The 24,491-nt window shown below is 42.5% G+C and overlaps 1 protein-coding gene and 1 long non-coding RNA gene across 2 annotated transcripts in view; one reads left to right on the top strand and one right to left on the bottom strand.

Moving 5' to 3' along the window:
• The window catches only part of LOC132404104 (neurexin-3-like), a 2,171,528-nt gene that overhangs the window by 683,646 nt on the left and 1,463,391 nt on the right, over positions 1–24,491 (bottom strand). The gene's annotated exons all lie outside the window — the stretch shown is intronic.
• The window catches only part of LOC132389124 (uncharacterized), a 60,457-nt gene continuing 53,331 nt past the window's right edge, over positions 17,366–24,491 (top strand). Inside the window, exon 1 of the long non-coding RNA XR_009510429.1 lies at positions 17,366–17,481. This is a non-coding gene — a long non-coding RNA (uncharacterized LOC132389124). The remainder of the gene's footprint in view (positions 17,482–24,491) is intronic.

Here is a 24,491-nt window from a genome sequence, read left to right on the forward strand (position 1 = left end):
TACCAGATTGAGGGAGCATGTCCTATGATGAAAGGTTGAGGTGGACTTGGGCTTTGTCTTTGGAGTGAAGGAGGATGAGAGGTGACAGGTAGAGGTGTACAAGATGATAAAAGGCATAGATAGAGGGCAAACACGAGGAAATCTGCAGATGCTGGAAATTCAAACAACACACACAAAATGCTGGTGGCAGGCCAGGCAGCATCTATAGGGAGAAGCACTGTCGACGTTTCGGGCCGAGACCCTTCGTCAGGACTAGGTAGATAGAGAGGACAGTCCACGGACTATTTCCTCAGGTTGGAAACGGCTAATAGAAAGGGGCATAATTTTAAGGTGATTGGTGAAAAGATAAGGGGTGATGTCAGAGGTAAGATCTTGACACAGAAAATGTTCAGCAATTGCCCAGCCAGGGGTGGTGATAGTGGGCATTAGGGACATTTACTAAACCCGGCAACACGGTAGTGTAGTGGTGAGCACAATGCCTGACAGTACCAGTGACCCGGGTTCAATTCCCGTTGCTTTCTCTAAGGGGTTTGTATGATCACCCCATGACCATGTGTGTTTCCTCTGTGAGCTCTGGTTTCCTCCCACAGTTCGAAAACATACGGGTTGGTAGGTTAATTTCTCATTGTAAATTGTCCTGTAGTTAGGCTAGGTTTAAATCAGACATCACTGGTGGCACAGCTCAAAGGGCCAGAAGGGCAATTCAATGCTATATCTCAATAAATAAATAAATTTATGGATGATAGAAAATGTAGGGTTATGTAGGAGAGGAGAGTTAGATTAATGTATTATAAATTAAAAGGTTGGTACAACAATGTGGGTAGAAGGGCCTGTACTGCACTGTGCTGTTCTATGACCAATGTTCTAAAGCCTAACAGCTACAGAGAAAGTGTAGAGTAGATGGCCAACAAAGTACCCTTGAAGTATGAAGTAAAGTGAGAAAGTGCAGGAAACACACAGCATCTGTAGTGAGAGAAACAGTGAAGGGCCTCAGCCCAAAACCTTGGTTCTTTATTCCTCTCCATAGACATGTTGAGTCTCAATAGGTCAGGCTGCATCTACTGAAGGGAATGAACAGTCCAAATGAAGGAGTAGTGCATCTGTGGAATTCGTTGCCAAAGGCAGCGTGGAGGACAAGTCATTATGTATTTAAGGTGTAGGTTGATAGATTTCTGATTAGTCAGGGCATGGAGAGAATAAGGGATGAAAGCAGGAGACTGGGGCTGAGGGGGAAATGGATCAGCCATGATGAAAACTCGATGGCAGAGCAGATTCGATGGGCCAAATGGACTAACTCTGCTCCAATATTTTATGATATTATTGTCTTACAAAAGATCTTCAGATGCTGGAAATCATTAATAATCCGCACAAAATGCTGCCCTGCCTGTTGAGTTCCTCCAGCGTTTTGCGTGTGTTACTCAGAAAAACAAACATGCTAAATTATAGAAAGTGATTCAGCTAACACTGCCCATAGACAGAAAAAGATGGATAATGGACCATCCTGGTCAGAAAGATCTCATTTGTCATCTTTTCATATCTGCTTCTGATATTTGGAGTTAAGGAGGTGAGTGGGCCATTGTTTATCTAAACTGGCTCTTTCTTTATTATCCTGTCAGGAGTCACTTTCACCTTCTTGCTTATTATTGGTCTCCTTGTCATTAATTTTCCTGGCTGACATATAGAAATACAGGACTGAGGCACGAAGAAGACAGTATTCCCAGATCAATACACACAAAATGCTGGAGAAACTCAGCAGGTCAGGTTACACCTATGGATGGAAATGATAGTCCTAATGAAGGGTTTCAGTTTGAAAAGTCAATTGGTTATTCCCCTCCATTGATGCTGCTGGACCTGCTGGGGCTGTTTGCTGTTGTGTGCTGGGGCAGCTGGCTGAGGGTAGCAGACACCAACAGAATCAACAAACTCATAGGTAAGGCCAGTGATGTTGTGGGGGTGGAACTGGACTCTCTGACGGTGGTGTCTGAAAAGAGGATGCTGTCTAAGTTGCATGCCATCTTGGACAATGTCTCCCATCCACTCCAGAATGTACTGGTTAGGCACAGGAGTACATTCAGCACATTCAGTACATTCAGTACATACATACACACAGGAGACTCATTCCACCGAGATGCACCACTGAGGGTCATAGAAAGTCATTCCTCCCTGTGGCCATCAAACTTTACAACTCCTCCCTCGGAGTGTCAGACACCCTGAGCCTGGTCCTGGACTTATTTTCACGGTACAAATTACCTATTATTATTTAATTATTTATGGTTTTATATTGTTATATTTCTACACTATTCTTGGTTGATGTGACTGTAACAAAACCCAATTTTCCTCGGGATCAATAGAGTTTGTCTGTCTGTCTGCTGATCTCCTCCAGAATTTTGCATGTGTTGATCGAGGCTTTCAGTTAGTGGAATCTCCCATGTCTGTCTGGGTTGAGAGTTGACCGGGTATACAGTATAATGCCATGGGGATGGCATGGTGATACTGTGAGTAGAGCTGTGGCCTCATGCCTCCAGTGACCTGGGTTTAGAACATAAAATATGACCTCTGGTTCTAATTTCACCCAATCTCAGTGAATAAAGCCTGCTTGCATTTACCCTACCTATACCCTTCATAATTTTGAAATCTCCATTCTCCTCTTCTCCAGGGAATACAGTCCAGGCAGCATCCTGATAAATCTCCTTCACAGCCTCTCTAAAGCTTCCACATCTGTCTTGAACAGAGATGATTTGCAACTTATTAAGCCAGAGTGTGACGAATCTGTGGAATTCATTGCCACAGACAGCAAATGGAGGCCTAGTCATTGGATATATTTAAAGCAGAGGTTGATAAGTGCTTAAATAGTAAGGGTGTCAAAGATTACGGTGAGAAGGAAGGAGAACGGGTCAGATAGGTATAATAAATCGGCCGTGATCAAATTGCGGAACAGACTTGATGGGCCGAGTGGCCTAATTCTGCCCCTATGTCTTATAGTCGTCTGGTTTACAGCCAATGGTTTTAAGGCCCAGTTCTTCAGCCATTCCTCTACACCAATGGAGGCGGTTATGCTTACACTGCAAACAGATACTGTCTCTCTCAGCAAATTGTTCTTCTGTCCACACCCCCCATACATCACATCCAATCCCCTCCCAATCAGGAAAAGCGAGTGGTGCAGCAAATGTGAGATAAGAGTCACAGATGTTATTTGTGTCGAAGTGATGAAAATCCTGTATTCTGGGCTGAAGTGAGGTAGCAATTTATATTACACTGTACAACTAAAACAAACCACTTGATTAATTCCTATTGCAGCCCTGGATCAGACTGTTTTCCAGCAGCACTGTGACACACTGCCAGGGAAGTGTCATCCTTCCTTCGTCCGCCTCCAAGCTGGAACAGAGTAGCTATTTAATCATTGCCAAAACAAGAAAAAACTTTTCAGACGTTCTTGACAGAAACCACCCTGAAAATATTGATACTGGGTCTCTGGGGAGCCTTTGTGTATTGGAATGTAAAGCAGAGATATCACACAAACACAGTTTATGGAGATGGAATCACTTTGGCAGTTCTTGTTTGTTTCTGAGGGTATGCATTGGGCTGAGGTGGGGGGGTTTAGCTAGTAAGTGTGTGTGGGGTGGGTGCAGTTCCAGCATCCAGCCCTCCTGCCTATTGTTGCCCAAGGTAAGATGTAAAATGTTTCTCATCACATTCCCGCGGGCAGGAGAAACCAATTCTCCCAGCAACATTGCTATTCCATCATCAAATCACAAAGAAAAATCAAACCAAATTGTAAGTAATAAAAAATGATTATTTCGCAGGAGGAAGTTCGACTCAATAGAAATGAAAAGCGGAGAAGGAACATTAAACTTGCAGAGAACCCTGATTGGATGATAAACTGCACTTTGAGTGCCAGGAGCAGTTCACTCTCTGTGCTACCCAAAGGACGTCAAAGCACAGAAGGTGCAAAATTGAGAGATTATAACCTCTCACTGAAGGGAAGACTAATCTTGTCATCTCATACGTGTTGGTACCATTGTAAAAAGATTTGACTGGATAGACTACAGGGACAAAGCTCCCACTTGTGAGAGAGAGGAGCATCTGGGGCCAGTTATCAATCCAAGAAAAAACAAATTGCCAGAGCAACTCAGCAGGTCAGGCAGCATCCAGGGAGCAGACTGGACAGGTGATGTTTCAGGAAAGGATAGAGGGGAGATGAAAGTCAGTAATAAGTTTACTATCACTAACATATGTCATAAAGTTAGTTGTTTTGTGGTAGCAGTTCAGAGCAGGACATAGAAATTACCATGTTAGCGTAAGTAAGTACAGTAAATAAATAAAGAGTAAGCAAATAGTTAATTAGACAGATAGATAATTAGATAGACAGATAAATGAATGACGCAAAAGAGGAATGGTGAACTAGTGTCATGGGCCATTCAGAAATCTGATGGTGGAGGGGAAGGTTGTTGGTTAAACATGGAATGTGGATCTTCAGGCTCCTGTACCTCCAACACAACGGCAGTAATGAGAAGTGAGCATGTCACATTTGGTGAAGGTCTTTAGGGGTGGATCCTGTCCTCTGGAGGCGCCACCTTTTAAAGATATCCACGATGGTGGAGAAGATTGTGGCTGTGCTGGAGCTGGCTGCTCTTTGGCTGGAGAGATGGCCACTCTCCTCCCTAATCTCCCTACCTAAGGCTTTCTCCCCTCTACTCTTTCAGGGTGTCCTAAATACTGTCTATTTTTCTCTTCAAGTGCTGCCATTTAGTTAATACAACAGTTTGCTTTTTGCTTTATTTTTCAGCATTTGCAGCCTCTTATATCCACAATGATCTGGTTAACAAAATTCACTAGGGAATTCTGAAGCAACTTGTTTATCTGGACACAGATTAGAATGCGCAGCACACTTGCAGAAGGTGTATTTAAAATGAATAGCAATAAGGCAGTTAAGGACAGGCTGAATAAACACACCAGACCATAAGACATAGGAGCAGAATTAGACCATTTAGCCATTGAGTCCACTCCGCCAGTTCATGTTAACTGATCCCAGATCCTATTCAACCCCATACACCTGCCCTCTCACCATACTCTTGAATCTGTCAACTTCCACTTTAAACATACCCACGTACTTGGCCTCCACCGCAGTCTGTGGCAGAGCATTCCACAGATTCACCATTCTTTGGCTAAAAAAAATTCCTCTTTACTTCTGTTCTAAAAGGTTGCCCTTCAGTTTTGAGGCTGTGTTCTGTGGTTCTGGATAGCCCCACTAGAGGAAATACCCTCTGCACATTTACCTTATCTCGTCCTTTCAACATTTGGTAGGTTTCAGTAAGATCCCCCTTGCATTCTTCTAAATTCCAGTGAGTACAGGCCCAAAGCTGCCAGGTGTTCCTCATAGGTTCACCCCTCTGGACTCTCTCCAATGGCAATACATCCTTTCTGAGATAAGAGGTCCAACATTGTTGACAATACTACAAGTGCAGCATGACTAGAGACTTATAAAGCTTCAGCCTTATCTCCCTGTTTTTATATTCTATTCCCCTTGAAATAAATGCCAATATTGTCTTTGCCTTCTTCACCACAGACTCAACCTGTGAATTAACCTTCTGGGAATCCTGCATGAGGACTCCTGTCCCTTCGCACCTCTGATGGTTACATTTTCTCCCCATTTAGATAATAGTCCACACTATTGTTTCTTTTACCGATATGCATTATCATACATTTCCCAACATTGTATTCCAACTGGCACTTCTTTTGCCCATTCGTCCAATTTGTCTCAGTCCTTCTGCAATCGCCTTGCTTCCTCGGCCCTACCTATCTTCACCTCATCCACAAACTTTGCCACAAAGACACTAATTCTATGATCTAAATCATTGACAAGCAATGTGAAAAGTAGCAGTCCCAATACCAACCACTGAGGAACACCAGTAGTCACTCGCTGCCTCCTGCCTGTCAGCTGTTCCTCTATCCATGCCAGTACCTCTCCTGTAATGCCATGGGAGTTTATCTTGTTAAGCAGCCTCATGTGAGGCACCTTATCAAATGTCTTCTGAAAATCTAAGCAAATGACATCCACTGCCTCTCCTTTGTCCACCTTGCTTGTTACTTCCTTGAATTTGTCAGGCAAGACTTCCCATTACAGAAACCATGCTGACCCCGAAACCTTGTCCTTAGTAATAGTCTCCAACATTTTCCCAACCACTGAGGCTAGGGTAACTGGCCTATAATTTCCCCTCTTTTGTCTTCTTCCCTTCTTAAAGAGTGGAGTGACATTTGCGATTTTCCAGTCCTCCGGGATCATGCCAGAATTAAGTGAATCTTGAAAGATCATGTCCAATGCATCCGTCATCTCTTTCAGGATCTTAGGATGTAGTCCATCTGGTCCAAATGATTTATCTACCTTAAGACCTTTCAGTTTGCCTAGCACTTTTTCCTTTGTAATAGCAATGGCACTCACTCCTGCTCCCTGACACTCACGGACCTCTAGTACACCGCTAGTGTCTTCCACAGTGAAGACTGAAGCAAAGTACTCACTCAGTTCATCTGCCACTTTTTTGTCCCCATTATTACCTTACCAGCATCATTTTCCAGTAATCTAATATTAACTCTCACCTCCCTTTTATTCTTTATATAACTGAAAAATCTTTTGATATCCTGCTGTATATTATCGGCTAATCTGCCCTCATATTCCATTAATATCCTTATAGCTTTTGTAGTTGCCTTTATTGGATTTTAAAAGCTTCCCAATTATCCAGCTTCCCACTCACTTTTGCTACCTTACATGTCCTTCCCTTGGCTTTTATGCAGTTCTTAACTTCCTTTGTCAACCATAGTTACCTAACCCTGCCTCTTTAGAACTTCTTCTTTGGGACATATCCATCCTGTGCCTTATGAGCTATTCCCAGAAACTTCTGCCATTGTCCCTGCCAGTATTCCCTTCCAGTCCACCTGGGCAAGGTCCTCTCTTATGCCTTTGTAATGCCCTTTACTCCATTGTGGCACTGATACATGTAACTTATGCTTCTCTCTCTTAATATGCAGCATGAATTCAACCACTTGCCTCTTAAGGGTTCCTTTACGTGAACCTGACTAATTACTTATGTGGTATTGCTCATTTGGTTCCATTCTTTAAAAAGGGTTCTAAGAATAAACCTCACAGTTATAGGCCTGTCACTTTGGTGTCAGTGGTGGATAAAGTAATGGAAGGTGTTCTTAGAGATGGTATATATAATTATCTGGATAGACAGGGTCTGATTAGGAACAGTCAGCATGGATTTTTGTGTGGCAGGTCATGTTTGACAAATCTTACTGAATTTTTTGAAGAGGTTACGAGAGAAGTTGACGAGGGTAAAGAAGTGGATGTTGTCTATATGGATTTCAGTAATGCCTTTGACAAGGTTCTGCATGGAAGGTTAGTTAGGAAGGTTCAATTGTTAGGTATTAATATTGAAGTAGTAAAATCGATTCAAAAGTGGCTGGATGGGAGATGCCAGAGAGTAGTGGTGAATAACTGTTTGTCAGGTTGGAGGCCAGTGACTAGTGGTGTGCCTCAGGGATCTGCACTGGGTCCAATGTTGTTTGTCATATACATTAACGATCAGGATGATGGGGTGGTAAATTGGATTAGTAAGTATGCAGATGATACTAAGGTAGGTGGCATTGTGGATAATGAAGTAGGTTTTCAAAGTTTGCAGAGAGATTTAGGCCTGTTAGAAGACCGGGCTGAACGATGACAGATGGAGTTTAATGCTGATAAGTGTGAGGTGCTACATTTTGGTAGGAATAATCCAAATAGGACATTAATAGTAAATGGTAGGGCATTGAAGAATGCAGTAGAACAGAGTGATCTAGGAATAATGGTGCATAGTTCCCTGAAGGTGGAATCTCATGTGTATAGGGTGGTGAAGAAAGCTTTTGGTATGTTGGCCTTTATAAATCAGAGCATTGAGTATAGGAGTTGAGATGTAATGTTAAAATTGTACAAGGCATTGGTAAGGCTGAATTTGGAGTATTGTGTACAGTTCTGGTCACCGAATTATAGGAAAGATGTCAACAAAATACAGAGAGTACAAAGAAGATTTACTAGAATGTTACCTGGGTTTCAGCACCTAAGCTACAGGGAAAGATTGAACAAGTTAGGTCTTTATTCTTTGGAGCGTAGAAGGTTGAGGGGAGAATTGATAGATGTATTTAAAATTATGAGGGGGATAGATAGAGTTGATGTGGATAGGCTTTTTCCATTGAGAGAAGGGAAGATTCAAACAAGAGGACATGAGTTGAGTTAGGGGGCAAAAGTTTGAGGGTAACACGAGGGGGAATTTCTTTACTCAGAGAGTGGTAGCTGTGTGGAACGAGCTTCCAGTAGAAGTGGTAGAGGCAGGTTTGGTATTGTCATTTACAGTAAAATTGGATTGGTATATGGACAGGAAAGGAATGGAGGTTTATAGGCTGAGTGCGGGTCAGTGGGACTAGGTGAGAGTAAGCGTTCGGCACGGACTAGAAGGGCCAAGATGGCCTGTTTCCGTACTTGTTATATGGTTATATGGTTATATGGTTACTCAACACCCAATCTATGATTGCTTTTCCCCAAGTAGGCTCAAACACAAGCTGCTCTAAAAAGCTGACTTGCAGGCACTCAACAAATTCCCTCTCTTGTGATCCGATACCAACTTGATTTTACCAATCCCCTTGTACATTGAAGTCCCCCATTTCAATTGGGACACCCTTATTACATGCCCTTTCCAGCTCCCTTTGCAATCTCAACCCCGCATCTTGGCTACTATTTGGAGGCCTGTATATGATTCCCATAATTTTTTTTTAACCCTTGCATTTTCTTAACTCCACCCACAAAGATTTGACATTCCCTGACCCTGCGCCATCTCTTTCTAAAAATGTAATCCCATCTCTTACCACAGATCCACACCACCCCCTATGCCTTCTTGCCTGTCCTTTCAATACAAAGTATACTTGATGTTAAACTCTCAACTACGGCCTTCTTTCAGCTACAATTCAATGATGCCCACAACGTCATACCGACCAATCTCTAATTCTGCCATGAGCTCGTCCACCTTATTCCAAATACTACATGCATTTCAATACAGCACCTTCGGTCCTGCATTCTTTGCCCTTATGAATTTTGTCTCTGTGGTACAACTTAACTCTTTGCTCTATCTGTAGCTGTACCAGATCATTGGCTTGTCTTTCCTTACATTCATTTAACATATTACATCATCTACTTGTAAACCTGCTGGCTCATCCTCAGCTCTGTCATACTGGTTCCCATCCCGGTGCCACAAGTTGTGGGGGGGGGGGGTGAGAAAGAATGTATTTAAGGATAGTCCAATAATGGGAGGAGAAGTCAAGGCGAAGAGCATTGAATTCAAATCCTCCCAGAACTAATCAATAAGCTTGTAGATCATCGCCTCAAAATCTCCTTGTGTAATTGGATTCTCAATTTCTTCACCTGCAGACCCCAATCCATTCAGATTAGCAACAACATCTCTTTCAGAACCTCCAGCAGCACAGGTGCACCACAAGCCCCATGGTCTACTTGCTTTACACTTACAACTGTGTGGTTAAGCACAGCTCAGAATCAGAATCAGAATCAGACTTTAATCGCCAAGTACCTGTACACATACAAGGAATTTACCTTGCTCTAATACAACATTTAAGTTTGCTGATGACATCACTGTTGTAGGCCAGACCAAAGGAGCTAATGAGGAAGAATGAGAACATGGGTGTGTGGTGCCACAACAACACGCTCACACTCAATGTCAGCAAGACCAAGGAGCTGACAACTGACTTCAGGAGGAGGAAACCAGAGGTCAATGAGCCAACCCTCAACGGGAAATCTGAGGTGCAGAGAGTCAGCAACTTAAAATTCCTTGGTGTTATTATTTCAGAGGACCTGTCTGGAGCCCAGCGTATAAATGTCATTACAAAGAAAACACTTCAGTTAGAAATTTATGAAGATTTGTCATGTCCTTGACAAACATCTGTAGATGTGTGATGGAGAGTATATTGACTAGTTGCATCATGGCCTGAACTGAAACCATCAATTCCCTTGAACGGAAAATCCTATAAAAAAGAAGAGGATACCTCCCTGTTCATGACAGGTCAAGCCCTTCTCACCAATGAGCACATCTACACGGAATGTTGCTGCAGGAAAGCAGCATCCATCATCAGGGACCCCCACTATCCAGGCCATGCTCTCTTCTCACTACTGCTATCAGGAAAAAAGGTACAGGAGCCTTAAGTTCCACACTGCTCGGTGCAGGACCAGTTACTACCCCTCAAGCATCAGGTTCTTGAACCAGAAAGGATAACTTCACTCAACTTCACTTGTCCCATCACCGAGCTGTTCCAACAACCTACGGATTCACTTTCAAGAACTCTTCATCTCATGTGCTTGATATATATTGCGTTATTTAATTATTATTATTGTTTCTTTCCTTTTGTATTTGCACAGTTTGTGTCTTTTGCACACTGGTTGAATTCCCAAGTTGGTGTGGTCCTTCATTGATTCGATTATGGCTGTTATTCTGTCATGGATTTATTGAGTATGCCTACAAGAAAATGAATCTTGGGATTGCATACGGTGACATACATGTACTCTGATAATAAATTTACTTTGAACTTTGAACTGTGGATTAATACTGGCTAGGAGACCTGCACTGTTTTGTTGGCAATTATATTTATTGGATTAGAAAACCCAGAGGTCTGGAGTGCTGATGAGATAATGATGGATCCTAAAGCTGATATATTGTACCAACACCTTTAAGGTTTCCAAACTTGTGTAGGAAATTTAGCGACAGTCAAATGTTTGCTGACTCTGGACTCACAAAGAAGGTCAATGTGGGAGCCAGAATTTGAGTAGATTCCATTGAAAATCGGGAATCTGTACTAGCATTGTGCATGTCTCCTTTCAACTTTCATCTTAAAAGCGGAGGTGCACTACAACAGGCTCAGGGGAGATTTTTGAAACTGATTTTTTACTGGTTTGAATTTATATACACTTTTAATTGTTTGAAAACTATTAACTTTACTAGTTTTTAATAAGATATGATTGAAACGAATAGCTTTGTGAGCTTCAATTATGTTTCTGGATCTGAATAGATAATTATGATATTTGTTAGTGGATGGAGCCTGTTCTGACACATTTTGAAAGGAAGTGACTTCCCTTACAACTCTAGAATCCTTGAAGTGGTCCTGTTTGCCACAAATTACAAGGACAATAAATGCCTTTTGACAGCTATACTCACATCATGGAAACAGGAGCTTTGGCATACCTTGATCACGCTGACCAAAGATGCATAACAGCTTGGTACGGCAACTGCTCTACATATGACCACAAGAAACTGCAGAGAGTTGTGAATGCAACTCAGCCCATCACGGGAACTTACCTCCTCTCTGTGGACTCTGTCTAATAGTTCTGGCTGGCTCAGTAAAGCAGACAACATAATGAAACAGTCCACCCATCCTGGACATTTCCTCTACTTCCCTCTCCTATCAGGCAGAAGATACAAATGTCTGAAAACACTTAACACTGGGCTCAAGGACAGCTTTTATACAACTATTCAATGGCTCTCTAGTATGATCACAGTCTATTCCATTATGATCTTGGACAATAAAACATAGGAGCAGAATTAGGCCATTTGGCCCATTGAGTCTGCCCTGCCATTCAATCGTGGCTGATCCTTTTTTGACCTCTCCTCAGCCCCATTCCCTGGCCTTCTCCCCATAACCTTTGATGCTGTGTCCAATCAAGAACCTATCAAGCTCTGCCTTAAATACACCCAATGACCCGGCCTCCACAACTGCCTGTGGTTACAAATTCCACAAATTCACACCATCTGACTAAAGAAATTTCTCTGCATCTCTGTTTTAAAAGGATGCCCTGAGGCTGTGTCCTCCTGTCCTAGACTCCCCCGCCAAGGGAAACATCCTTTCCACATCTACCAAGCCTTGGCCTTTCAATATTCAAAAGGTTTCAACAAGAACCCCCCTCATCCTTCTAAATTCCAGTGAGTCGAGGCCCAGAGCCATCAAACATTTCTCATATGGCAGATGGAGTTTAACCCAGATAGGTGAGAAGTGGTTCATTTTGGTAGATCAAATATGATGGCAGAATATAGCATATTCTGTATATATTCTGTATATATAGTATAGGTAAGATTTTTGGCAGTGTGGAGGATCAGAGGGATCTTGAGGTCCGAGTCCATAGGACGCTCAAAGCAGCTGCGCAGGTTGACTCTGTGGTTAAGAAGGCGTACGGTGTATTGGCCTTTATCAATTGTGGAATTGAATTTAGGAGCCGAGAGGTAATGTTGCAGCTATATAGGACCCTGGTCAGACCCCACTTGGAGTACTGTGCTCCGTTTTGGTTGCTTCACTACAGCAAGGATGTGGAAACCACAGAAAGGGTGCAGAGGAGATTTACAAGGATGTTGCCTGGATTGGGGAACATGCCTTATGAGAATAGGTTGAGTGAACTCGGCCTTTTCTCCTTGAAGCAACTGAGGATGAGAGGTGACCTGAGAGAGGTGTATAAGATGATGAGAGGCATTGATAATGTGGATAGTCAGAGGCTTTTCCCAGGGCTAAAATGGTTGCCACAAGAGGACACAGGCTTAAGGTGCTTGGGAGTAGGTACAGAGGTCATGTCAAGGGCAAGTTTTTTATGCAGAAAGTGGTGAGTACGTGGAAGGGGCTGCTGACAACGGTGGTGCAAGCAGATACGATGGGGTCTTTTAAGAGACTTTTGGATAAGTACATGGAGCTTAGCAAAATAGAGGGCTATAGGTAAGCCTAGTAATTATTAAGGTGGGGACATATTTGGCAAAACTTTGTGGGCCGAAGGGTCTGCATTGTGCTGTAGGTTTTCTATGTTTCTAACCCTCTCATTCCTGAAATCATGCTCATGAACTTCCTCTGAACCCCCTCGAAGGTCTTGCACCTTATTGTTTACCTGAGCTGCACTTTGTAGCTTTTACACTGTATTCTGCATTGTTATTGCTTTACCTTGTTCCCCCTCAATAATGATTTGATCTATGAACAGTATGCAAGACAAACTTTTCACTCTATCTTGGTGCCTGTGACAATAATAAAGCAATACCAATGTCCATCCAAGCGAATCCCATGTGCCCACATTTGGCCCATATTCCTGAAAACCACTCCTATTTATACACCCACCCAAATGTCTTTTAAATGTCATTGTTCTACCCCTCTGTACTCTTCCCACTGGAACCTCATTCCGTACATGGGCTAACCTCTGCTTGCAGAAGCTTGCTCTTCTGGTCCTTGTTAACTCTTTTCCCTGTAACTTTAAATGTATTTGTTTAGGTTTTGATTCCATTCCTTGGGAAAAAGACTGTGTGTATTCTCCCTGCCTATGCCCTTCATGACTTTACACATCTATAGAAGATGACCTACCCTCCAGTAAATAAAGTCTTGATACCTCAAGCTCTCCAGATCCCGAATAAATTAAAACAATTACTTCCACAATGCACAAGGGGTTCCACAGATGCTGGAAGTCCAGAGTAACACACACGTATTGCTGTAAGATCTCAGCAGGTCAGGCAGCATCTATGGAAAGGAATAAACTGTTGAGGTTTTGGAAAAAGACGCTTCATCAGGACTGGAAGTAAGGGGAGAGAAGCCAGAACAAGAAGATGGGGGTAGGGAAGGTGATAGGCAGAAAAGGTAAAGGGTTGAAGAGGAAGTAATCTGATAGGAGAAGAGAGTGGACCATGAGAGAAAGGAATTGAGGCAGGCCACCAGGGGCAGGTCTATCAGTTGGCATTGAAATCTGAATTGCAATTTAGTCCCCTGCTCATTTTCTCTCCAGAATTCAATTACCACCTATGATGTACTTGTTCTAAGCGAAATTAAATGCAGGCTTCTTTGGATAAAAAACAAGATACATAACTGTAATACTGGCTTACTGTCAATAGTCCTGCAAAAACAAACACTTCTGCCCTTTTCTTCAGAAACCAAATTCAATCTGTAAGTGTTAATTAGTATCTGAAAGGAGTTCCCAAACATTTACCATTCACAAGGTATTTGCAGCATTTAACTTAAGTGAGTCTGACACACCATCTATTTCTGCCATCCTGTAGGCAATGAATGAGAAAATAAAATCACAACTTTTAAGAGGTTCTCATTCTTGTGGTAACTGAAAAGCATAAAGAAAATAAACTGCAAATCTGAATTAAAAATAAAGAGAATGCTGGGTTACTCAGCAGGTCATTCAGCATCTGTAGAGGAGAAATAGAGCGAACTTTCTAAGTTACTGACCCATAGTAGCTCATCAACCTCAAGCATTAAGTGCTTCTAACTTCACAGACACTGTCGGAGTACATGCCCACAAATTACTAATTACATTCAGTACATAAGACTATAAGATATAGGAGTGGAAGTAGGCCATTTGGCCCATCAAGTCTGCTCCACTCAATCAAGGGCTGATCCAATTCTTCCAGCCACCCACACTCCCCTGCCTTCTCCCCATATGCTTTGATGCCCTGGCTAATCAAGAACCTATCTATCTATCTCTCCCTTAAATACACCCAGTGTCTTGGCCTCCACAGCCTCTTGTGGCAATATCTTTGGAATGTTGGAAGAAACCAGATTACCTCGAGGAAACCTATGTAATCACGTGGAGAACATACAAACTCTTCACAGAGAGTGGCGGGAATTGTACCCCTATTGATGACAGCAGCGCTGTAAAAGCATTACACTAACCACTATGCTACTATGCCACCATTGTAGTGTGGGACTACCATGCAACCTGCTTAACCCTCGAAAACCCAGGACGTTTATCAGGGGCAGCAGATTTCTTTCCAGTTTCTGTCAGACTTGTAATTCCTGTCAGAAATTTTGCCTGCAATGCCAAGTCATGAATGAAAGAGAATGTTGCCCATTGAGACCTATTGCCTCCGATAAGATGAAGAGAGAAAATATCAAATAGAGAGAAATACTCTGAGTTTTGCTCATAAGTATAAGTGTAATGTTTTACCACAGATCGTACCAACAGCTCAGGCTCAGTAGGGGTTATTAGAAAGGGGCATCATGGGAGTTCTCCACAAGCTCATCTCTAAGTTTAACTGGGTTCCTGCTGTCGTTTGGGTAAGTCAGCTTTTCTTATTCATCACAGCAAACATCCTCGATATAAAATTTTTAAACCTCTCTCAATAGACTTTTGTGCAAAGGCAGTGTATGGCTGAAATGAAGCTCCATTGTCAGCAGATTTTTGATGAGGTTTTATGAATTGGGAAGCTTTCCTTCAGACCTTAATTTGAAGTGGCTGGCCATCCAGAATCGGCCACACTGCTACCACGTCTTAACACCAGTGCCCATGTTTCTGAAAGTCCAGTCTGATTTAACAGCAACTGTTCACGTGTTCTGTTCAATCATGCTTTTTTTAAAAAAAAAAGGTCTTCAAGTTTATGGAATAATTTGATTGGTAGAAATAACAGAATGCTGTTGCATGAAGGGATTTAAAGGGTAGGGTGGAGATGTTTCCATTGGGGCAGAGTCTAGGACCAGAGGGCATTACCTCAGAATACAAGGATGCCCCCTTTAGAGCAAAGATGAGGAGGAAGTTCTTTAGCCAGAGAGTGGTGAATCTGTGGAATTCATTACCACAGATAGCTATGGAGGCCAAGTCATTGGGTATACTTAAAGCAGAGATTGATAGGTACTTAATTGGTAAGGGTGTCAATGGGTATGGAGAGATGGCAGGAGAATGGGGCTAAGGCAAAATCAATCATCCATGATTTACTAATTGTGGAGCAGATTTGATGGGCCAAATGGCCTATTTCTGTGGTTACATTTCTGGTCGTATGCCTTACATACGCACAAACAAGTCTTTGGGAGACTGATTGGATGGATTTGCTGGCTGCTGCAACGTATTCTTCCAACCACAACCCTTTGCCTCATATCCTTGAGCTGATTTTGGATTAAAATAGCGAGCTCACCTTGAATCCAATGCCTCCCCATATTTTGAAGGATTATAACCATGGAGATAGTTTCAGAATAGTGGGATACCCATGCAAGGTGAAGAACAATTTCTCTCATAAGGCCATGAATTTTTGGAATATCCCTATCCCCACACAGATGTGAAGCCGAACTAGGGCTCAGGTAGATTTTTTGGTTATGGGATATCAGTACTTATGAAGTATAGGCAGGAAAGCATCGGAAGCAAAGCCAAGATCAGAATAACCAAGATATTAGTTGATAACAGAATGGGCTGAAGGTTTATAGAGTCATGAAGTCATAGAGCACTACAGCACAGAAACTGGTCCTTTAGTCCATCTAGTCCATGCCAAACTGTTATTCTGTCAATCTGTGGCTAGACCATGGCCCTCCATACCCCTCCCATCCATGCACTGACACTTCAAGGTCAAAGTAAATTTATTATCAAAGTACATATAATGCATAAACATAAAACCCCTGATGAAGACGGCAGAGTTTGTCATCGAAACATTGGATAAAATTGATACCTGTACCTGGCTGGAAGCTCCAGAAGAATTTTTATGTCATATATGCTGGGAAAGAGCTAAATCCTTTACCAAAGTACATATATGTCGCTATAGAATATGCTGAGATTCATTTATTTCCAGGCATTTACTGGAAATTAAAGAAATACAACAGAATTTATTAAACAAAACAAAATATAAACAAAGACTGACAAACAACCAGTGTGCAAATGAAGACAAATTGTACAAAGTAAGTAGATAGATAAATTAATAAATAAATAATACTGAGAACATGAGTGGTAGAGCCCTTGAAAGTGAATCTGTAGGTTGTGGAATAAGTTCAGAGTTCAGGTGAGTGAAGTAATATGTACTCTTTTAGGAGCTCGATGGTTGAAGTGTAATAACTGTTCCTGAACCTGGTGGTGTGTAATATTTTCCAAGCTTCTCTTAAATGCTTCAATTCAACCTACACCCACCATATTTGCTAACAGCTCATTCCACACTTGTAGCACCCCCTGAATGGTTAAGTTTCCTCTCAGGTTTCCCTTAAATATTTCACCTTTCACCTTTAACCTATGACCTCATACTATTTCTTATGTTCTAATGTTAGACTAAGAGGTATTGACTGCTCATGCTGGATAGACCTCAAAGGCAAGGGAAACAACCATTAATCTTTATCCAGAGAAAAGTGAGAATATAAAGTTTGTCGGTGCAGAGAGTAGTTTATCAAACGAGCGGTTAGCACACCATTATTCAGCGCTGTCTGTAAGATCAGGACTCGATTCTTACTGCTGTCTGTATTGAGTTGGTATGTTCCCCCCCACGACCACATTGGTTTCACCTCGAGTTCTCTGGTTTCCTCCCACATTCCGTTAGGGTTAGTGAGTCGTGGGCACGCTAGGCTGGAGCCGGAAGTGCAGCGACATTTGTGGGCCCACCCCAGGATAATCCTTGCTGATGTGATTCGATGCTTCAGACGCATTTCACTGTACGTTTAGCTGTGCAGTACATGTGGCAAATAAAGGTAATCTTTATCTTTAAAGTTAGCCTGGTACACAAAGAAGAAAGGAAAGTAAAAATATGATGTTAGGCTTTATGAAGCGAGGTGGGAAGAGGTTTCTGTGGGGCACAAACACTGGCATGAATCAGTAAGGTTGACTCGTATACTTCTTAGTTATGCTTGTCTATCTAAGACTTCATGACTCATTTAAGGCTTTTTACTTCTCTGCAACGCATTTATATATGTAAAATCATCATGGAAATCCGTGTTCTCACTTAGGCATCAAACAGTAATGCTCTTTGTGCTGTTAGAAGGCTGTGGTTTATTCCCAAACGTAAAGTTTTGATGGGCATGGCTACTGCTATACTTCTTTGAGTGGCTGAGGAAATTTGGCCACTGAAGTCGCTAGCAGTTTTTGAGAGGCATATCTTGGGAGAGCATTCTGACGGGTTGTGTCACCATCTACAATGGGGCACCAGAGGTTACCCGTTCCAAAAATGAAAAATGGCAGCTTGTGATGGAGTGATTAAGTTCAGGGAATGCACAAAAATTTAAGCCAGGACACACGAGGGGCTCAGATCGCAGATGGATAGAACTCTGCTGGATGTGCAGGGAAGTGAAGATCCTGTAACGATTGGCACAGCAGAGTGGCCTTTCCTAAATCTGAGGTGCTGCCAGAGGGGTGTTGGTCGGTAGCAGCAATGGGTGGATGAGCTTTTATATGAGTGGAATATGGGCAATGAAATCTGACAGAGGGGGCAATCCATGCATTCAGATTAGAACATTGAACAGTACAGCCCAGGAGCAGGCCATTTGGCCCACAGTGTTTGTGCCAAACACAAAGCCAAATTAAACTAATTCTCTTCTGCCTGTACAGAATAGTGGTCCATATACCACTATTCTGCATCATGTTCATATGTCTATCTTCTCCGTGGATTGTTACCTTGTCGTGCTGGAGAAGCTTGTGTGGTCCAGAGATCCCAAGTGATGCCGTCTGGAGCCATGTTCCTGGTAGGGTCACCCATGGCAGTAAGGTCAAGGGTGAGGTCCCTGACAAAGAACAATCCAACCAAGACCTCAACAGTGGAACAGGCAGACAAAGTTACTTCGAACTCAACGGCTGTGAAGGCTGCAACAAATCCATTAGCTCCAATCGTCATGGTTTCCATGCCATTGGATCAGTTGGTTGATTTGTGAGGCAAGTACACGTTAATTAAATACACGCACACATGTCTTCGCTCTGTGGAAACGGAACGAAGACCATCACCCTCGACCTCGAGGGATAGCCACATGTCTAACATCCTCTTAAACAACACTGTAGTATCTGCTTTCCCCCTCCCCCTGGGCTGCCTGCTCCAGGCACCCCGACTCTGCCAGAGAGTAGTGGTGGATAATTGTTTATCGGGATGGAGGCCGGTGACTAGCGGGGTGCCTCAGGGATCTGTTTTGGGCCCAATGTTGTTTGTAACATACATAAATGATCTGGATGATGGGGTGGTAAATTGGATTTGTAAGTATGCCGATGATACTAAGGTAGGAGATGTTGTGGATAATGAGGTGGGTTTTCAAAGCTTGCAGGGAGATTTATGCCGGTTAGAAGAATGGGCTGAATGTTGGCAGATGGAGTTTAATGCTGAGAAGTGTGAGGTTCTACATTTTGGCAGGAATAATCCAAATAGAACATACAGGGTAAATGGTAGGGCATTGAGGAATGCAGAGGAACAGAGAGATCTAGGAATAACAGTGCATAGTTCCCTGAAGGTGGAGTCTCATGTAGATAGGGTGGTGAAGAAGGCTTTTGGAACACTGGCCTTTATAAATCAAAGCATTGAGTACAGAAGTTGGGATGTAATGTTAAAATTGTACAAGGCATTGGTAAGGCCAAATTTAGAATATTGTGTGCAGTTCTGGTCACCGAATTATACGAAAGATATCAATAAATTAGAGAGAGTGCCGAGATGATTTACTAGGATGTTACCTGGGTTTCAGCACTTAAGTTACAGAGAAAGGTTGAACAAGTTAGGTCTCTATTCATTGGAGCGTAGAAGGTTGAGGGGGGATTTGATCAAGGTATTTAAAATTTTGAGAGGGTTAGATAGAGTTGACATGAATAGGCTGTTTCCATTGAGAGTAGGGGAGATTCAAATGAGAGGACATGATTTGAGAGTTGGGGGCAGAAGTTTAAGGGAAACACGAGGGGGTATTTCTTTACTCAGAGAGTGATAGCTGTGTGGAATGAGCTTCCTGTAGAAGTAGTAGAGGCCAGTTCAGTTGTGTCATTTAAGGTAAAATTGGATAGGTATATGGACAGGAAAGGAGTGGAGGGTTATGGGCTGAGTGCAGGTAGGTGGGACTAGGTGAGATTAAGAGTTCGGCACGGACTAGGAGGGCCGAGATGGCCTGTTTCCGTGCTGTGATTGTTATATGGTTATATGGTTATATGGTAAAAATCTTACCGTGCATGTCTCCTTTAAACTTAGCTCCTCTCATCTTAAGTACATGTTCTCTGGTATCAGACATTTTGACCGTGGGAGATATATACTGGCTCCCTACACTATCCAAGCCTCTTATAATCTTAGGATTGTCTTCCACATCTCCGCTCAGCCTCCAAAGTTCCAGACAAAACAATTTAAATTTGTTCAACCTCGTATCCTCTAATCCAGGCAGCAACCTGGTGAACCTCCTCTGCCCCCTCTCGAAAGGCTTCACCTCAATCCTGGTCAGACCATACTTGAAGTATTGTGAGCAGTTTCTAAGAAGGGATGCACTGGTGTTGGAGGAGAGGTAATGAAAGGGTTAACATCTGAGGAACTTTTAATGATTCTGAGCCTGGACCTACTGGAGTTTAGAAGAATGAGGGGAGATCTCATTGAAACATTTTAAATATTGAAAGGCGTAAGTAAAGAGGAATTGGAGAGGATGTTTCCAATAGTGGGTTAGTCTAAGGCCAGAGGACACAGCCTCAGAGTAGAAGGACGTTCCTTCAGAGCAGTGATGAGGAGGGATTTCTTTAGCCTGAGGGTGGTGAATCTGTGGAATTCATTGCCACAATTGGCTGTGCAGCCCGTCAGTGCGCATATTTGAAGTGGAGATTGATGGGCTCTTGTAATAGGAAGAAGACAAGAGAATGGGGTTGAGAGAGAAAATATATCAGCCATCATGGAGTGGTGAAGCATACTCAATGGGTCAGATGGGCTAATTCTGCTCCTATGTTTATGGCCTTATTGTCTGTGTTATAACAGGGCAACCCGAATTGTCCACAATACTCCAAATGCAACCTAACCGAAGTTCAATATAGTTGCAACAGGAAAATTGTTGACTTGCTTTACAAAGTTTAATCTCACGCCCTCTTTGGAAACATGCACGTTATTAAAAAGAAACACAATGCAAAGAAGCAAACAGAACGGCTGGTGATGTTTCTGCAAAGCTGTGTGTTCCAGTGAGCGAAAGGACGAGCAGACACACTTTATAGCAAACAGCGATCCTGCCACGTCACCAACACAGCAAATCACACTTTGTGTCTGTCTAATTACAGCTTGTGCTCAAACAAGATGTTTTCATCAAAAGCATTAAATTCCCTCTGCTTAAGCTAATCAATTACTTGGGATCTAATTGAGAAACTGCCTCAACGTGTGGATCCAGTGTCAGTAAATGGATTATACTGGTGCCAAATAAAGAACACCATTTAGTTATTCCTGCCATTAGTATCTCATTTGTTTTCCATCTTCTTTTCTTCTTTGTCTATTTTTCCCTTCATTTATTGTCTTCCCAATTACCAGTGCCCTTCCTCGAGCCAATATAGGTCCGTAACCAAACCGAGACCGCAGATTTCTGAGTGGACAATGATCCAATCTATGAACTGTTCCTCACTATTTTGGCTCTCTTTTTGCATTACTTAGTTAATTTAATTTTATATATATTTGTTATTGTAATTTATAGTACTTTCTTAATGTATTGCTCTGCACAACTACCGCAAAATAATAAATGTGATTACATACTGCATGTCAGCGATAATAAACTTGATTTAGATTCTGATTCTGATTCAATCATTACCTAAGAATTACAGAAAGCCTAGTGACATAGAAGGAAGCCATTCAGCCCATCATGTTCGGGCCAGGTATAAAAGTGGGGAGTCAGTTTCATTGCATCATCCAGCATTCAATTTGTAGTTTTTCAAATACTGTTCAAATGTGATGAGTGCTTTTGTCTCCAACATCCCTCAGTGAGTTCCATATCCCTACTGTCTTCTGTGTGAAAAAAACTCCTTCATAAAACATATAACATGGAACAGTTCAGTACAGGACTTTCTTCCCACAATGTTGTGCTGAATCTTTAACCTACTCCAAAGTCAATCTATCCCTTCCCTCCCTCATAGCCCCCCATTTTTCCTTCATTTATGTGCCTACCTAAACATCTTTTATGTGGCCCTAATGTATCTGCCTCTATCACCATTCCTGCCAGTGCCATCTTAATCCTTTCTAAGAAACATAGAAAACCTACAGCAGAATACAGGCCTTTTGGCCCACAAAGATGTGCCGAACATGTCCTTCCCTGAGAAAATACCTGGGGTTACCCATAGCCCTCAATTTTTCTAAGCTCCACGTACCTATCCAGGAGTCTCTTAAAAGACCCTATAGTTTCTGCCTCCACCACTGCCGCTGGCAGCCCATTTCACACACTCACCACTCTGCATAAAAAACTTACCCCTGACATCTCCTCTGTACCTACTTCAATTGCGCTAATTGCTTTACATTCATTCCACTGTTTGTTGACCATCTGTTAAGGAAAATGGGTCTTTCCAACTCTATATAGGCCTACAATAAATATATGAGGAGTGTTTCATGGTTCTGGGTCTGGAGTTAGAAGAATGAAGAGAGAATTATTGGAATTATAGAATATTGAAAGATCTCGATAAAGTGCATGTGCAGAGGATGCTTTTTATAGCGAGGGAGTCTTGGATCAGAAGGCACAGCTTCACAATAGAAGGACATCCCTTTCGGACAGAGGTGAGGAGGAATTTCTTTATTCTAAGGGTGGTGAATCTGTAGAATTCATTGCGACAGATGGCTGTGGGGACCAAGTCATCAGGAAAATTTAAATCTGAGGTTGATAGGTTCTTGACTAATGAGGGAGAAGGTAGGAGTATGGGATTGAGAGGGATTATAAATCAGACATGATGGAGTTGCACAGAAAACCTTATTGGTCGAATGACCTAATTCTGTTCCTCTGTCTTATGGTCTTATTATCTTACATACACACCTCTCAGCCTTCTCCATTCCAGAGAAAACTACCTTAGTTTATCCTCTCTTTCTTCAAAACTACAGATTTCTGGTTCTGGTATTGTCCACAAACAGCTTCCCCAGTACAATTACATCTTCTGGACACTGTATTCAAACCGTGACTTAGCTAGTGTGGTACGGTGCTACAACATAATCTCCCCACTCCTATATTCTGTATAGATGTTAGACAGCAAATGCTGGAGTCTGGAGCAGTAAGTGATCTGCTGGAAGAACTCAGTGGGTCAGGCAGCATCCGTGTGGGGTCAGAGGAATTGTCATTGCCTCTGGTGTAGGGTTTCGACTGAAAACAACAACAATTCTTTTCCTCCCACAAATGGTGTTTGACCCATTGAGTTCCTCCAGCAAATTGGCTGTAGCTCCTGGTGTTTGGCGCTTCGGCCAATGAAGAAGAGCTTTGGTCCACAATGTTGTGCTGATCCTTTAATCTACACTAAGGTCAACCTAACCCTGGTGGTTGGCTTCCGTCTGTCTCAGAGGACAATGGGCGATGATGATCACCATCACAAGCACGGGCAGAGGGTATGGAGATCCTGAGATGCCCAGTTGTCAGGATCCCCCTCTTGGCCACACTAGTGTAGTCCAAATGAAAGCTTATGAAGCATTACGCTTGGCACCAGCTTGGCTGCAGGAGCGGTCGGAAAGATGTTCAATGATATCCAGCTGCCTTAGTGGCTCCAACTCCACCTTCAAATATTTTCCTTTTATCCATTGCCTAACTAAGAGTCTCTTAAATATCCCCAAGATATCTGCCTCTGCCACCAGCCTGGCAGCACGTTGCACACATCCATCATTCTCTGTGTAAAGAATCTACCTCTTACACCCCCCTCCCATACTTTCCTCAAACACCTTTACATTAAGCCCCCTTGTATAAAGTATTTCAGACTTGGGGAAAAAGTCTCTGGCTATCCACTTGACCTGTGCCTCTTATCACCTATCAAGTCACCTCTCATCCTCCTTCACCCAAAAAAGAAAAGCTGTAGCTCATTCAACCTCTCTTCATAAAAGATGCTCTCTAATCTAGTCAGCATCCTGGCAAATCTCTTTGCATCCTTCCTATAATGGGGGAACCAGAACTGAATTTCATGTATGGCTTTATCAGAGTTTTATAGAGTTGCAACACTATCTGATAGCTCTTGAACTCAACCCCCCATCTAATGAAGGCCAACACTTTCTTAACTGCCCCATCAACTTGTGCAGTAACTTTGAGGGATTTATGGATGTGAACCCCAGCATCCTTCTGTATCTCATTCAATACAACATTCAATATCTTGTTCATTGGCTTTCAATCCACTGCAGCTTCAACCTGATTATATTCTGACTTATCGCTGCCACCAAGCAAAACACTTCACAACATGTCAGTGACAATAAACCTGACTCTGATATTTTACTCCCTTATTCATTGTTTCCCTTGAAACAACCATTCTGTTCTTCCTCACCTTTCCCCCTCTCTCCTTTGCACCTGCAGGTTAACCACAATGTAAGGGATTCACATCGTTCTCAGTTTACGTATAAATTATTTTAATCTGCATCGCTGGAACGCTGACTTCTCTTGTCCTGTTCCCATTCCGACATGTCTCTTCATGGCCTCCTCTACTGTCATGATGAGACCAGTCTCAGTCTGAAAGAGTAATACTTTATATTCTGTCTGGGTAGCCTTCAACCTGATGACATGAACATTGATTTCTCTATCTTCTGGTAATTTCTCCCCCTTCCGTTTCTCTCTTTTCCCATTCC

This window comes from Hypanus sabinus, chromosome 2 (assembly GCF_030144855.1).
Source record: "Hypanus sabinus isolate sHypSab1 chromosome 2, sHypSab1.hap1, whole genome shotgun sequence".
In the NCBI taxonomy this organism is placed as follows: domain Eukaryota; kingdom Metazoa; phylum Chordata; class Chondrichthyes; order Myliobatiformes; family Dasyatidae; genus Hypanus; species Hypanus sabinus.